Below are 13737 nucleotides of genomic sequence, written 5' to 3'. Positions count from 1 at the left end.
CCACCTTGGTCCCGAGGCCCGTCGGAGACATCAGTTGGCGGCTCCTTCACGGAGCTGTGAGCACGGGCGTGTTTTTGACACGGTTTACTTCCATCCCGGATACTTGCCCTTTTTGTAATGTGAGGGAAACCCTGGCGCACGTCTATTTAGAGTGTACCAGATTGCAGCCCCTTTTTCGGCTCCTCACAAATATTTTGTTGCGCTTTTGGCTTCATTTTTCTCCCCACCTCTTTATCTATACACTCCCCATCCATGGCCCCACAAAATCGCGGGATCTCCTAGTTAACCTCCTCCTAGCCTTGGCTAAAACAGCCATTTTTAAAACCAGAGAGAGGAGGTTGGCCCATGAAACGTCCTGCGATTGTAGGGCCTTTTTCCGATCCTCAGTATATACACGTATCCTGGCAGAGTTCCTCTGGGCGGCGTCCACCGACTCTCTTGACGCCTTCGAGGAGCGGTGGGTGCTGTCCGGGGTTCTCTGCTCGGTGACCCCGTCCGGTTCCCTCCATCTGACCCTTTGATTGAGGGGAAGAGCGAGAGACGCCAGCCCCAGCCGTTGCCGCTGTGGATGCCATCCTTACTGTCATCTAGGAGGGGTCCTATAATACATGGGTGTCTACCCCCCCTACCCCCAAACCACCCACCCCACAGCCGTGCCCATCTTGCCGGGCACTCTCAGGAGAGGGATAATCGGTGACACTGGGCGTGGCACTAGGTAACTCGAGGGGGTGGAAGACCACGAGTGTCGAGGAAGCCCTCCCGCTCTGGGCCCAGGCTAGCCTGAACACTTCTCCCTCCTGCAAGCTGCTGTGTTATACCTTCTGTTTGCGTTGTTTTGTTGCATAGTTTGTTTTGTTTTCTTTGGTAACTCTTTGCAAGTGTTACACAATAAAATTCTTTTCTGTTTTAAAAAAAAACAAAAAAAAAACCTTCCCTGTTACGTTACCCAGGGAAAAGGGACCTACTTAGCCTGCTCTCCTTCTGCTACCCTCTGGCCTGGGCTTTCCTTGCTTTTGCCCCTGCTTTTGGCTTCCCCCCCGACCAGGCCAGACGCTTTCCCCCCCTTCTTGTCTTTTTGTTGTTGTTTTTTTTTTCTCTTTCTCTGCTGTTGCTAGAGTGCTGGCCGGCTGCCAGCCAGCTGTTAGCCCACCCCGCCTGCCCTCGGACGCTGCTGCCACTCCAGCTGAACACCCACCCCAAGGGGGGGGCTGCTGGCCCACTTCCCCAGAGGGGGGGAGTGGAAGGACCCATCCCCCAGACCCAGCCGCTTGCTGTTTGTCTGCAGACCCGTCTCCAGTTGAGAGGACTCTTATCACTTGCTCCCGCATTTCTGGAATGCAAAAAAGAAAACCCGGAACAGAGAAAAAGCCGTCCACCGGAGGAACACCGCCTGGGGAATCTTCAAACCGCTGTGGAGGGGGCCTAAGACTGAGTAACTTTCGAACTGTGCTCTCGTGTGGGGGGAGGCCTTGACTGTGTCTTAACTGTGTTTGTAGGGACACAGGGGATGTGGCACGGAGCTGCCCCCAGATCCATCTGTGTCCTCCCAACCCCCACACTACCATCTTCACAACTGCCTCCTCCAGCGTCTTTGCTGGCTGTCCAACATCTGCCTCTGGACTCAGCTGCTCGCCCTGATTCCACCGCGTGGGCCAGAAGCACCAGCCAACCAAACAGAACTCTCTGGACAAGCGTACAGTGGTTCATGTGCCCCCCTCCCCGAATTGTCCACCCCACAACTTGTCCCTTTCTACCTGACCCCAACTCCTGTTAATCACCTGCCACTGCTGGCGCATCGGCAATGGAGAACACCGGGGTGACCTCCGCTACTGCCATGCCCACCGCCTCCCCAGACTCTAGGGAAACCCCCCCAGCCGGCGGGAAAGGCCAGGGCAAGAAGAAGGGGAACGGCCCCGCTAAAACCACCGGGCCCTCCATGGCAGGGGCCACCCTCACTGCTGCAGCCCCGCCACCAACCATGGCGTCCTCCCCTGCTGCCCCCTCCACCAGCTCTGCGGATATCCCTCCCTCAGCCCTCAGGACGTATGCCCGGGCGGCGGCAGCCCCCCCGCCTGCCGCCTCGCAATCTCTCCCACCCACCGTCTCCGCCACCATCAATAGAGGCCGGGGCCCCTTTCCCACCATGACAAGGAAGTAAGGTGTCCGATGCCTCCTGGTGCCCGCCTCGCCCCATGTGGAGACCTACATGCGGGCGTTGTCGAGGGTGGTGGAGCCCTTGGCCATTGTGGCAGCCTCCAAAATGTACGGGAACGTCGTTTTCTTCTTAGCATCGGAGGCTGCCATCCCGGAAGCTGTGGAGAGGGGCCTGGCGGTGGGCGGGGGGGGGGGGGTGTTTGTCCCCCTAGAGCCACTAGAGGACCCGGGCGTCCGCCTGGTCCTGACCTCTGTCCCTCCTTTTCTCCCCAATGCTGCCCTGCTACGTGCCCTTTCCACCCTGGGGAAACCTGTTTCTGTTATCAGCCCTCTCCCGTTGGGCTGCAAGGACCCCACCCTCAGTCACATTTTTTCCTTCCGCCAGCAAGTGCAACTTTTACTGCTGTCGGCGGCATGTGATGGAGTGGCGCTCGAAGGGTCCTTCCTAGTCCGCCACCAGGGGGCCCATTACTAGGTGTACTTTTCCATGGGGGAAGCCCGGTGCTACCTCTGCCGGGCATCAGGGCACGTCCGGAGGGACTTCCCCTTAGCCCGGCAAGGAGGGGCACCTGGGATCCCTGAGACCCGGCAGAACATCGGCCCCATCATCGCCGACGCCCCTGGCCACCCGGTACCCGAACCCCCCCCTCCTCTTCGGACCACCGCTACTCCCACTTAGGCCCAAGGGGCATCTCCCCTACAACGCCCAGATGAGCAGGAGAGCCCCGCCCTCACTGCTGACAATCTAGCGGGGCCTATGGAGGAAGGTGTGGCAGAAATACCACCAGACATGGGAGAGAGCCTGCCCCAGGGAGAATCCTCCCTCCCTTATGCTGCCCCACCGTTCCCCCCGGCAAGTTCCTGTGCCATCGCCTTTACCCCCTGACACAACCCCTGCTGACCAGCCCCAAGATAATGCCATGGAGGGCTGGACCCTAGTCCAGGGGAAGCGAGGCAAGCGGAAGGCTCAAGCTCCGCCTCATCTACCCAAGGCAGAGGCCCCCCCGGAAGACCAGGAAGGGGGGCATCGATGCCGAACCTTCCGCTTTGCCCACGAGTGCGTCCCATCCACCAGTGTCAGCCGGGAAAGACGTGGCCGCACCAGAGGGTAGTGTCTCCCCTCCATGGGAGACCCTCCCCTCCAAGACCCTTGAGGAAGCCCCTTCTGTCCTGACGCTACCCGAAGCCCCTGTGAACTCCGAGACAACCGTTGTGGTGGGTGCTGGCAGGGAGAACCCCGGGGCGGCGGAAAGTGTCCTCTCCTCCATGTTCGAGGAGATCGAGGCCTTAGATCTGATCCCGGTCACCCAGGGGGAGGATGACCTTTTGCCAGCAAATCTCGATCTGGGTGACCTCTCTCCACCCCTCTTTTCCCCATGCTCCCTCCCCTTAACTGCTGCTTCCGCTCCCACCTCCGAGGAGCCCCTGGACTCCTCTACTGACCCAGCCGCTGATGGCACCCCGCTGATGAACACTGAGCCTGCTCAGGTGACAGCTGGCACCACGCAGCCAGGGCACGAGTCACCGGGGCACCTTCCATTGGTGCGGAGCAATCAACTTCCTTCCCGGGTGGGAGCCCTACAGAAGATAATCCACCTTCTGATGCTGTGGCTGCTAAATCCACCGTAGAGCGCATGCCCAGTGCCACTGAGAGCTCCCTCCCCACCCCCTTAACCCTTGAGCCTGATTGGGAGGCGCCACTATCCAGCTGCTTGCCTCCCGAAACCCAGAACCTTGCCTCTGCCCCTACCCCTATCCAATATGCCTCCTGCAATGTCATTGCCGCCCCTGGGGCTGTCTCCTTCCGTTTCCCAACTGATGACCCCCAGAGAGTGGCCTTTGTGTTCTCCTGCCCTGACCTATTAGGACCTGCTACTTTCCCTCCACCGCCCCCTGTCACCCCAGAGCTTGAGGTGGGCCTAGAAGCTCCAGCCCATCAGGCACCCCATCGGGGATCCGCACCCTGCCTGTCCATTTTAGGGGACCACAGGGCTGCACCAAGGGCCCCGCCGGGGAACAACCGGGAAACTGTAACCCCCCGCCACCCCCCATGAGCTGCGAGGAGAGCTGCGGAAGTTTTTCGAGGATGTCCGTGGCTCCCGCAACAAGGTACAACTTGCTCTCCAGCAATGGGGGACTTTTCTCAAATCCTCCGGGCCACAAGGGCCCTCATGGGGGAAGGTAAAGGGACAGGGAAGCAGGATGCCGCAGCCTACTGGCGGGTATGCGTCTTCCGTGAACAATTACTCACCTATGGGATGGGTCACGGACTGCTGCGCGGCCTGCTGGGAGATGCGAGCGTCCCTGCCAGTGAGGACCCCCCCCCCAACCCTCCCCATGACACCTCTTACCATTGCAACGTTGAACACCCGGGGTTGTAGGATGGCTGTCTGCAGATCCCAGGTGCTCTCCTTCCTTCGGGAGGGAGGGTACTCTGTGATTTTCCTGCAGGAGACCCATACGGACCCAACCGCCAAAGACAGTTGACGGATGGAGTGGGGGGACAGGGTCGACATTAGTTATGCCATGGTTCGACAGGCTGGAGTGGCAACCCTGTTCTCCCATGACCTGCGGCCCGAGGTGCTAGGGGTCGCTGAGGCTGTGCTAGGTCGCCTGCTGCATCTCTGGGTCCATATGGGGGGGCTCGTGGTTAACCTCATTAACATCTATGCCCCGACATTAGGCCCGGAGCGGTTGCAATTCTACCAGCGGGCGTCCGCCTTCCTTGGCACCTTAGATTCTCACAAGTGCCTGGTCCTGGGAGGGGACTTTAATACCACCCTCGAGGAACAGGTCTGCTCGGGGACTGAGCAGAGCCCGGCCGTCGTGAACACCCTCCGGGAGATAGTTGAACATCACTCCCTAGTGGACATCTGGCGTGACCACCACCACCCGGATGACACTTCCACGTTCACCTTTGTCCGGGTGGAAGCCCATCGGTCGAGCCACTCCCGGTTGGACCTCATTTATTTATCATGCTTCCATCTCTCACGAGCCCACTCCTCCAGCATTCGGCTGGCCCCATTTTCTGACCATCATCTAGCCACCGTGACCGCCTCCCTCTGTGCGGAGAGGCCGGGGCCGGCCTCCTGGCATTTAAACGACAGCCTGTTGCAGGATGAGGGCTTCGTGATGTCCTTCCGGGAATTCTGGCTGGCTTGCGAGGGCAGCAGTGTGCCTTTCCCTCGGTGTGGCGATGGTGGGACCTGGGGAAGGTGCGCGCCAGGCATTTCTGCCGCGACTACACCCGGGGCACCAGCCGATGGAGAAATAAGGTGATAGAGCAGTTGGAACGGGAGGTCTTAGAGCTGGAGAGGCATCTGGCCGCCAGCCCCGAGAACCCGCTCCTCTGCGGAGCGTGCCGGGAGAAGGGGGAGGAGCTCCGGGCCCGCGAGGACCATCGGGCCCGGGGCGCCTTTGTTCGATCCCACATTCCCCTCCTTCGGGAGATGGATTGCGGCTCCCGCTTCTTCTATGCCCTGGAGAAAACAAGGGGGGCCAAGAAACACGTCACCTACCTCATGGCAGAAGACGGCACCCCCGCTCACGGAACAGCTGGAGATGTGCGGGAGGGCCCGAGCCTTCTACGCAAGTCTTTTCTCCCCGGATCCGACTGACCCCAGCGCTTGCAGAGTGATCTGGGAGGAGCTCCCTATGGTCAGTGTGAGCGACTGAGACTGGCTAGAGTTGCCTCTCACTACCTCTCTCGGAAGCCCTCCATCACATGTCCACCAATAAATCTCCGGGCATGGACGGGCTGACGGTGGAGTTCTACCGCATGTTTTGGGACGTCCTTGGCCCAGACCTAGTCATTGTCTGGGCCAAATCTCTGCAGAGCGGGGTCCTCCCTCTTTCGTGCAGGCGAGCTGTGCTCACCTTACTGCCGAAGAGGGGGGACCTCCACGATTTACGAAATAGGTGTCCCATCTCACTCCTCAGCATGAACTACAAAATCATAGCGAAAGCAATCTCGCTGCGGCTAGGGTCTGTGCTGGCGGACGTGATCCACCCAGACCAGACCTACCCCGTCCCGGACTGCAGTATCTTTGATAACCCATTTCTGGTTCGGGACCTTTTGGAACTCGGGCGTAGAGACGGTCTGTCGTTCGCCCTCCTGTCCCTAGATCAGAAGAAGGCGTTTGATAGGGTGGACCACGGGTACCTCCTGAACACTGTACGAGCGTTTGGCTTTGGACCCCAGTTTGTGGGTCTTCTCCAGGTGCTGTACGCCTCCGCAGAGTGTCTGGTTAAGCTCAACTGGACCCTGACCGAACCGGTCAGCTTCGGGCGAGGAGTACTGCAGGGCTGCCCCCTCTCGGGCCAGCTGTACACTCTGGCGATCGAGCCCTTCCTCTGCAGGACGTTGACAGGGTTGGTGCTGCGGGAGCCGGAGCTGCGGCTGGTCCTGTTGGCGTACCCTGATGACTTGTTCCTTGTGGTCCAGGACTCCGGCAACTTGGCGCGGGTGGAGGCTTGCCAGGCCATCTATTCAGCAGCCTCCTCTGCCCGGGTCAACTGGGTCAAGAGCTCTGACTTGGCGGTAGGAGACTGGTGGCAGGTGAGCTCCCTCCCACCCGCGCTTCAGACCATCCGGTGGAGCGCGGGTCCGCTGCTCTACCTCGGTGTTTACCTTTCTGCCACGCATTCCTCTCCGTCGGAAAACTGGGAAAATTTAGAGGGCAGAGTGATAGAGCGGCTCCGGAAATGGATGGGATTACTCCAATGTCTCTCCCTTCATGGGAGAGATCTGGTGTTTAATCAACTAGTCCTGTCCACGCTCTGGTACCGGCTCAACACCCTGGTCCCGGGTTTCCTGACCAACCTCCAGACATCGATTCTGGAGTTTTTGTTCAAGAATGCACTGGGCCCCTGTAGAGGTTCTTCATCTACCCCTGAAGAAAGGAGGACAGGGCCTGAAGTGTCTGCACACTCAGGTCTGCGTCTTCCGCCTCTATGCCCTACAGAGGCTCCTTTATAGTGCAGGCAGTTCGGCGTGGAGCATACTGGTGCACACCATCCTGTGCCACATCCGAGGGCTCCAATATGACCGGCAGCTCTTTTATCTCTGTCCGGGAGGTCTTCCGCGAGACCTCTCTGGGCTGCCGGTCTTCTACCAGGACCTCCTCCGGACTTGGAAACAGTTTTTAACGACCAGGTCTGTGGCGGCCACCGAGGGGGCAGAACGCCTCGCAGAGCCCCTGCTACACAACCCCCAGCTCCGTGTGCAGGTGGCGGAGTCCTGCTCGGTGCACCAGAGCTTGATCCTGGCAGAAGTCATGAGAGTCAGAGACCTCCTGGACTACGACCGGGAGACTGGCTGGATCCCCTGACGCTCGCTCGGCGCATGGGACTCTCCAGACCTCGTACCCCCGGCACGTACTTCAGGAGGTGAAGGCCGCTCTGCCACCCGCTGCTAGAGCTTACCTCGATCGGGTCCTGCTCGAGGGCATGCCCCGCCCACCCTTTACCCCAGGCCCACTGGACCTTTTAATGAAGACCCTGCCCCGTAGACCCAATCGACCCCCTCACCCTTTTACGGCGAGCCAGCTGCATGAACTGCAGCCGGTATGCTTCCAAACCATGCCAAGGAAACATCTATACATGCTCGTACTCCACACCTTTCACGCCCTCACTCTAGTGTCCTGCCCTGACACAAAGTGGCGAGACCTTCTGCCACCTTTGGAGGGTGAGCAGCCCCGGTGGACCAGCCTATATTCCACCTTGGTTCTGAGGCCCATCGGGGACATCAGTTGGCAGCTCCTTCATGGAGGTGTGAGCACGGGCACATACTTGGCGCGGTTCAACCCCATCCCAGATACTTGTCCCTTTTGCAGTGTGTGGGAAACTCTGGCGCACGTATATTTGGAGTGCACCAGGCTGCCACCCCTGTTCCAGCTCCTCACAAATCTTTTATTATGTTTTTGGTTGCATTTTTCCCCTCACCTCTTTATTTATGCACTCCCCATCCATGGCCTCACAAAGTTGCGGGATCTCCTAGTTAGCCTCCTCCTGGCCCTGGCTAAAACGGCCATCTATAAAACCAGAGAGAGGAGGTTGGCCGATGGAGTTTCCTGTGACTGTGGGGCCGTTTTCCGATCCTCGGTCCGTTCACGTATCCGGGCGGAGTTCTTCTGGGCAGCATCCGCCAACTCCTTTGATGCTTTTGAGGAGCGGTGGGCGCTGTCCGAGGCTCTCTGCTCGGTGTCCCCGTCCGGCTCCCTTTTTTTTGACCCTTTGATTGGGGGAGAGAGTAAGGAGCCCCAGCTCCAGCCATTGCTGCTGCAGACACCACCTTAGAGGGGTCCTTTCACATGTGGGTGCACGTGCACCCCCCCGGGTTGTCCACCCCACAGCCTGCCCCTTTTGTTGGGTGCTTTCAGAGGAGGGAATTTTTGGTGACACTCGGGCGTGGTGCCAGGTAACTCGAGGGGGTGGCAGACCGTGAGAGTCAATATAGCCCCCTCGCTCTGGACCACCAGGTAACTCGGAAGGGTGGAAGACCACGAGAGTCGAGGAAGCCCCCCCGCTCTGGGCTCAGGCAAGCTTGAACACTTCCCTCCCCTGAAGCTAATGAGAAAACAATTGTGATTGGTTGCTGTGTTACACATTGCATATCCTGTTTTGTTTTGTAAGTGTGTTATGCAAATAAAAAAAAATTACTCTCCTATAAAAAAAAATTTACTCTGCTATAGCCATCTGGCCTGACCCTGTCACACTCCTCATTGGTCATTTTTGTCAGGTGCCAGCGAGGTTGTCTTAGCTTCTTAACCCTTTACAGGAAAAAGTGTTTTGCCTCTGGCCAGGAGGGATTTAAAAGGTGTTTACCCTTCCCTTTATATTTATGACACCTCCCCACACACACCCTGGTAATAATGCTCACTATTATTATTATTACATTATTAATCTTTGTATTAGACTGTTAAAATGTATGGTTCCACACTTTGAGTTAACTTTTGAAAACTTCTCATTACACATTTAAACACCGGAGGTTGTATGCATACTATATGCATTCATTTATTTAATAAGATGCATTTAATAAGATGCTCAGGACATTTCAAAACAAGTGTAGATATATATATGCATGTTCACCACTCAAATACCAGTGGAGTTACAAATATTGTGAAGTGCAATTTTCATAAAAAAAATTGCATGAGCAATTTCCATTCCACCCAGGAAACTGCAGATGAAAGAAAAAAAAAGCTTTGACTAAAGAAAGTTATATTTCATAAAGGCTTATAAATGACAGCATAAGTTATTCCTCTTAGCTGCTAAAATACCTCGAGGGGTTCAGATTAGAAAAGGAAGATACATTAAAGAAGCCAACTATTCCATCCAGACAAATGAAGATACAGGTATACTGTAGTTGTTCGTTTTCTAGATTTCATATAGGAGCAAGTTTTAGATAAATATATAACAAAGTCCATAATTTTTATGTCAGACAGGAGTGAGAATTTTCCTATCATTAAAAGATTATCCTAACTTTTTTGGCAAAAGATATACTGAGCACAATATTACTTTAGGAGTGTTAATGTCAGCAGTGCTAGTCATATAAGTCTGATTCCTGCAGTCCCTCTGCAGATAAAACTCCTAGCGACTAATGGGAATTTTACCTGTATGAGGACTGCATGTATTTATTTCTTTAGAAGGCTATGCACAATATCAAATATGAGCCACATTCTGTTTACACCAGTGCCACTCCATTTACTACATTTGAAGAGATACTCACATACATAAGAGCAGAATTTGGCCCAGTATGATTTAATATGCCATGCTTTAGATGAATGAACAGGCTTCCTGTAATCCATCATCCAAACTAAACTCTATTGTTTGGAAGATATTGGAAGGCAGAAAAGCTAAAAGCAAGTGTTTAATATAAGAGTATACACAGATTACAATATATCAGATTCCTGACATTTTAAATATATTTTATATTATTTCACATTTAAACCTAAGAGCTTTATTTACAAAGTAATGTAATACAATGAGCATGCACTGTGAAACCTTATTGAAGGAGAGTATTTACATGAACAAACTGCCTTTTTAAGAGGACGTGACTAAGATATTGCACAACTAAATCATATTAGTAACTTTGGGAAAAAAAAACCTCATAAACCCACCCCCAGTTATGCAGGTTTGCACTGCAGTCATACCTGTATATGCAAATGTGCATGGCCATATATCAAGCTCTTTAAAACTAATTTCAAAGCTATGACTACTTTAGAAAAAAGGCAATTATCTCTGTCAAACACTCTCTACACATATTGCTTGGCAACCATTGGCATTTCATAGTTTTTAAGGTGAGACGGGACCATTATGATCACCTTGTCCGATTGCCTGTAGAACAGGTCATGGAATCTCATCCAGCAATTCCTGCATCAAGTCCATAACATCCGTTTTAGGTATAGCCTGTCTTTCAGAAAGACATCCAGTCTCGATTTAACATATATGCTTGGTTTTACATTTTATCTGGTGAAATGATTTTCCCCCAGTTTTACTTTGGGTTCATTCACTCTTTAATCTCAGAGTTTGGTGGCATGGAAACTCTTAGGGTATGTCTACAAAGCTCCCATTGATTTCAGTGGAGCTGGGATTTTATCGCAGGTCTCTTTAGTCGCAGTTGAATATCCTATGCACTAGACCACAATGATTCTTAGAAATTTATTGGAATAGTTTAACAATTCAGCTCCTCCCTCAACTGGTGCCATGTTTCACACTCCTTGTGGACTTTCATCTTCAGCCTTTTTGTTTAAGAACTCCCAATTAAATACTTTATATTTAAAGTTCACAATTAAGGTTATAAAATGAAAAGTAAAAAGGTAAAAGAAACAAATCTGTCCCACAAAGGGATTTAGAAACAAATCCCCCACAAAGGGATTTAGGCATCTGTCCCATGCCTGTTATAGTCACAAAAAGTGAAATGCCTGCAAGCTGCATGGAAACTTTTTAAAAACATCATAATAGAGGCTCAAATTAAATGTATATCCCCAAATTAAAAAACACAGTAAAAGAACCAGAAAAGTGCCACCGTGGCTAAACAAAATAAAAGAAACCATTAGAGGTAAAAAGTATACTTTAAAAAATGGAAGTTAAATCCTACAGAAGAAAATAGAAAGGAGCATAAACACTGGCAAGTCAAGTGTAAAAATATAATTAGGCAGGCCAAAAGAGAATTTGAAGAGCAATTAGCCAAAGACTCAAAACTAACAGCAAATAAATAAATAAATAAATAAAATTAAGTACATCAGAAGCAGGAAGCCCGCCAAACATTTAGTGGGACCACTGAACAATTGAGGTGCTAAGGAGCACTTAAGGAAGATGATACAGCCATTGTGGAGAAGCTAAATTAATTCTTTGCATCAGTCTTCACTGCAGAGGATGTGAGGGAGATTCCCACGCCTGAGCCATTCTTTTTCAGTGACAAATCTGAAAAAAACTGTCCCAGATTGAAATGTCAATAGAGGAGGTTTTGGAACAAATTTGATAAATTAAACAGTAATAAGTCACAAGGACCAGATGGTATTAACCCAAGAATTCTGAAGGAACTCAGATATGAAATTGCAGAACTACTAAGTGTGGCACATAACCTATCATTTAAAATCAGCTTCTGTACCAGATGACTGGAGGATAGCTAATCTGACACTAATTTTTAAAATAGGATCCACAGAGGTTATCCTAGCAATTGCAGACCAATAAACCTAATTTCAGTACCAGGCAAATAGGCTGAAACTATAGTAAAGAACGGAATTAGCAGACACATAGATGAACACAATTTGTTGGGGAAGAGTCAATACAACTTTGTATTTGTAAAGAATCTTACAAATCTATTGGAATTCTTTGACAGGGTCAATAAACAAGTGGGCAAGGGTGATCCAGTGGATATAAATATACTTGGACTTTCAGAAAGCCTTTGACAAGGTCCCTCACCAAAGTCTGTTAAGCAAAGTAAGTAGCCATGGGATAAGAGGGAAGGTCCTCTCATGGAACAGTAACTGGTTAAAAAAGATAGATAACAAATAGTAGGAATAAATGGTTAGTTTTCAGAATGGAGAGAGGTAAATAGTGGAGACACCCAGGGATCTCTAATGGTTCAACATATTCATAAATGATCTGCAAAAAGGGGTAAACAGAGAGGTGGCAAAATTTGCAGATGATACAAAACTACTCAAGATAGTAAATTCCAAAGCAGACTGCAAAGAGTTACAAAGGGATCTCACAAAACTGGGTGACTGGGCAAAAAAATGGCAGATTACATTCAGTGCAGATAAATACAGAGTAATGCACATTGGAAAACATAATCCCAACCATACATGCAAAATTGTGGGATCTAAATTAGCTCTTACCACTCAAGATCTTGGAGTCATTGTGTATAGTTCTCTGAAAACACACACTCAATGTGCGGTGGCAGTCAAAAACCAACCAACCAAAACTAAGTATGTTAGGAACCATTAGGACAGGGATAGATAACACAGAAAATATCATAATGCCACTATATAAAACCATGGTACTCCCACACCTTGAATCCTGTATGCAGTTCTGATCACCCCATCTCAAAAAGATATTAGAATTAGAAATAGTACAGACAAGGGCAACAAAAATTATTAAAGTTTTGGGACAGCTTCATGTACGAGGAGCTATTAAAAAGACTGGGACTTATCTTGAAAAATAAAAAGAGATGACTAAGAGGGGATATGATAGAGGTCTATAGTATAGTGACTGGTGTGGAGAAAGTAAATAAGGAAGTGTTATTTACTCCTTCATCCAATGAAATAAATAGGAATCAGGTTTAAAACAAAGAAGAGGAAGCATTTCTTCACACACTGTGCAGTCAACCTGTGGAACTTGTTGCCAGGGGATGTTGTGAAGGCCAAAACTATAATGGGGTTCAAAAAAGAACTAGATAAGTTCATGGAGGATAAGTCAATCAATGGCTGTTAGCCAAGAGGGTCAGGGATGCAACCTCCATGTTCTGAGTGCCCCAAGCCTTTGATTGCCAGAATCTGGGAGTAGACAACAGGGGATGGATCACTCAATGATTTCCTATTCTGTACATTCCCTCTGAAGCACCTGGCATTGGCCACTGTTGGAAGAGAGGAAACTGGGCCTGATGGACCATTGGTCTGACCCAGTATGGCCATTCTTATGTTTGGCACCTAAATACAAAATTTAGATCCTCAAAACTCCTGATGGTATCTAAATTCTACTGATAATGTCCCCATGATTCCTAAATTTGTGACTGTGTCTATGTACAAATCTGCCTAAATCCCGAAGCCACAGAGCAGCTTAGCGTCTAAATGCTGGTGGGATCCCCAGATTGTCTTGCCTGTAGGGTCTAATCTGATAGAGGCCAGATGGGGCACTGAACAAAGCATCAGCAGTCCACATCTCCCTGTCCTCACCCAATTTCCCAGTGGTTGGATCACTCAGCTGAGATGTGGGAGGTACAGGTTCAAATCCCCACTCTGGTCTGATTTGAAGCAACAACTTGAACCCCGCTTTCCCACCTTTCAGGAAAGTATCCTAAGCACCTTAGCTAGTCATTAGGCCAGAGAGCGAGAGTCAGAATTATTCTATCGCCCAGTAGTT

Source organism: Natator depressus, chromosome 5 (assembly GCF_965152275.1).
Source record: "Natator depressus isolate rNatDep1 chromosome 5, rNatDep2.hap1, whole genome shotgun sequence".
In the NCBI taxonomy this organism is placed as follows: domain Eukaryota; kingdom Metazoa; phylum Chordata; order Testudines; family Cheloniidae; genus Natator; species Natator depressus.
This window is presented reverse-complemented; position numbering follows the sequence as displayed.